The 2,417-nt window shown below is 37.6% G+C and overlaps 1 non-coding gene across 1 annotated transcript; it reads left to right on the top strand.

Moving 5' to 3' along the window:
• The first annotated feature begins 480 nt into the window (after positions 1 to 480).
• LOC122044740 lies at positions 481 to 586 on the top strand. The gene has a single exon (XR_006129753.1). It is a non-coding gene; the product is annotated as a small nucleolar RNA R71 (small nucleolar RNA).
• Positions 587 to 2,417: the final 1,831 nt, after the last annotated feature.

Here is a 2,417-nt window from a genome sequence, read left to right as displayed (position 1 = left end):
CTCTTCCATCCAGGGTTATAAGTATTTGAGTATGGGTTGTTCTGCCTTTGATTGTAACTCATGATTGCATCACATTGTTCCAGTTGATTGATTTGTGCAGTGATAGCTCCCAATGGACATGAGTCATTTGAGTGCTCTGAACTCCCACATACTTCACAAGATGTACTAATAGCATTGACCATATTAGCACTAGTCCCCATATTCTCAAATTTCTTTGTAAGAGCGTCCAATTTTGCAGACAAAAGAGTGACTGCATCTACATCAAACTTCCCTGATGCTTTAATTGTTGGGTTTACAGAAGAATAGCCACCACTTCTTTCATTTGCCCATTGATGATGATTTTGTGCTACACTGTCAATAATTTCTTCAGCTTTATCTAAACTTTTATTCATAAGTGCCCCTCCAGCAGCTGAATCAAGGGACACTTTGGTATGATAGTTGATACCATTATAAAAAGTGTGCAACACTAACCATCCTTCCAACCCATGATGTGGGCATTATCTGAGCATACTATTATATCTATCCCATGCTTCAAAAAGAGATTCTGAGTCAGTTTGCTTAAAGCTTGCAATTAAATTCCTCATATAAGCTGTTTTGCTTGGTGGATAGAATTTATCAAGAAACTGTTGCTCACACTGCTCCCAAGTGGTGATGCTATTAGGGGCCAAAGAATTCAGCCATTGCTTTGCCCTATCTCTTAAAGAAAACCCAAATAATAATAATCTAACTGCTTCTGAAGGAACTCCATTCATTTTCATGGTACCACATATTTCATAAAAGACCTCTAAGTGTTGATTGGTGTCTTCATGAGGTCCTCCACCAAATTGGTTCTGCTGCACCATAGATATAATTGCGGATTTGATCTCAAAGTTATTAGCTTCCACTGAAGGTCTTGAAATACTAGATCGAAAACCTCTTGCATAAGGTGCTTCATAATCTGTGAGTGGTCTATTCGCCATGTTCAAATGTTCCTGTTCTTCAATTTGCCTGTGCAGAATTCTTCTTTTATGGAAAGTTTTGTCAATCTCAGGGTCAAAAGGAAAGAATTCCCCTGTAAAGTTAGATCTTCGCATACACAAGAACAATATAGCAAATGACAATTCAACAGAAAAAGAAAAATAAAAGAATCAAAAATGCAGAATTGAATTTGTACAAAAAGAATTAACAAGAAGTAAAAGTTATACAAGAAAGTAAAAACAGAAATCTAATGATTAGTTACAACTATGCAATATGAAAGGAAAACAAATGTTATGTTTAGTCTAACTCAATTGATAATTCCTAATATTATAGCGCAGTCCCCGACAACAGCGCCAAAAACTTGTTACGCTCCGCAAGTGTACGGAAATGTCACAAGTAATATAAAAGATTATCGTATCCACAGGGACTGGAATAAGCACTAGAAATGTCTCAATGCGAATTAGCTAAACAACTATCCAATTATTTCAAATGCAAAGTGAAGGTAAACAAATCTAATATTAAAGATCAACAAACAAGAGTTTAGTGTTTTGGGTTATGATAAGTGGAGATTCTAGGAGTTTCGGTTTCTTTGTAAGATTTCTTGAATGTAAATGGTTCACCAATTCTTATCCCTCAATTGCCAAACACATGTAGAAAGTTGCCGGTTCTCTCTTGCAATAGATAACCGGCTAAGGACTGAGAAATGTATCTAAATATGATCAATTAGCGTTGTCCTTACACAGAAGCGCACCTATTACTATGCCTTCCTCGGATATCAACATAGAAGCCCACAACTTATTAATCTATCAAGATACAAGAAACTAATCACAAGATCCATCCTACTCTCTTGAATATTCCTATTTCCTCTTCAAGATTATCTCTCAAACGTCCTTACACGGGCTTGCACCTGTCACGTGGATCCCTCGGATGATCGAGTGAGAGTTTATCTTTACTAAGTCCACAAGAAATCCAAACAATCAATCAAGAATGAGAATTAAGCACAAATCACCATTAATCATTCAAGATCTAATTGATACAAGCAAGACAATGTCATTGAAACAAGAAATTGGCAATTCCATAAGAGATTACATCAATCCATCATACAAATGCTCCCTTAATCCTAGAATACAAGATCTACTCCATGAATCGAGGAAGAATATCCGAAGAAATAAAGATTACAAGCATTTCTTAAATCCCCAATCCAAGAAACCAAGAAAAGGGGGAAAGAGAAAACTTATCTACGAAGAAGCCTCGTCTTCGGATCCAATCCTCACTCCGGAGTCGAAATCGTCAAGAACTCCCCTCGAATCCCCCAGAAATCCTCCCAAGAATGGGTGGATACCACCAAATTTTGCCTTCTCCCAAAAGGGGAGAGATCCCCTTTCAATTCATGAAGGAGGGTTTAAATAGAGGAGGAAATCGGGCGCCACACGGCCGTGTGAGATTCACACGGCCAAAGC

The sequence above is a fragment of the Zingiber officinale genome, chromosome 2A (assembly GCF_018446385.1).
Source record: "Zingiber officinale cultivar Zhangliang chromosome 2A, Zo_v1.1, whole genome shotgun sequence".
Classification (NCBI taxonomy): Eukaryota; Viridiplantae; Streptophyta; class Magnoliopsida; order Zingiberales; family Zingiberaceae; genus Zingiber; species Zingiber officinale.
Note: the sequence above shows the minus strand (reverse complement) of the source record. Positions and strands in the feature narration are given on the sequence as shown.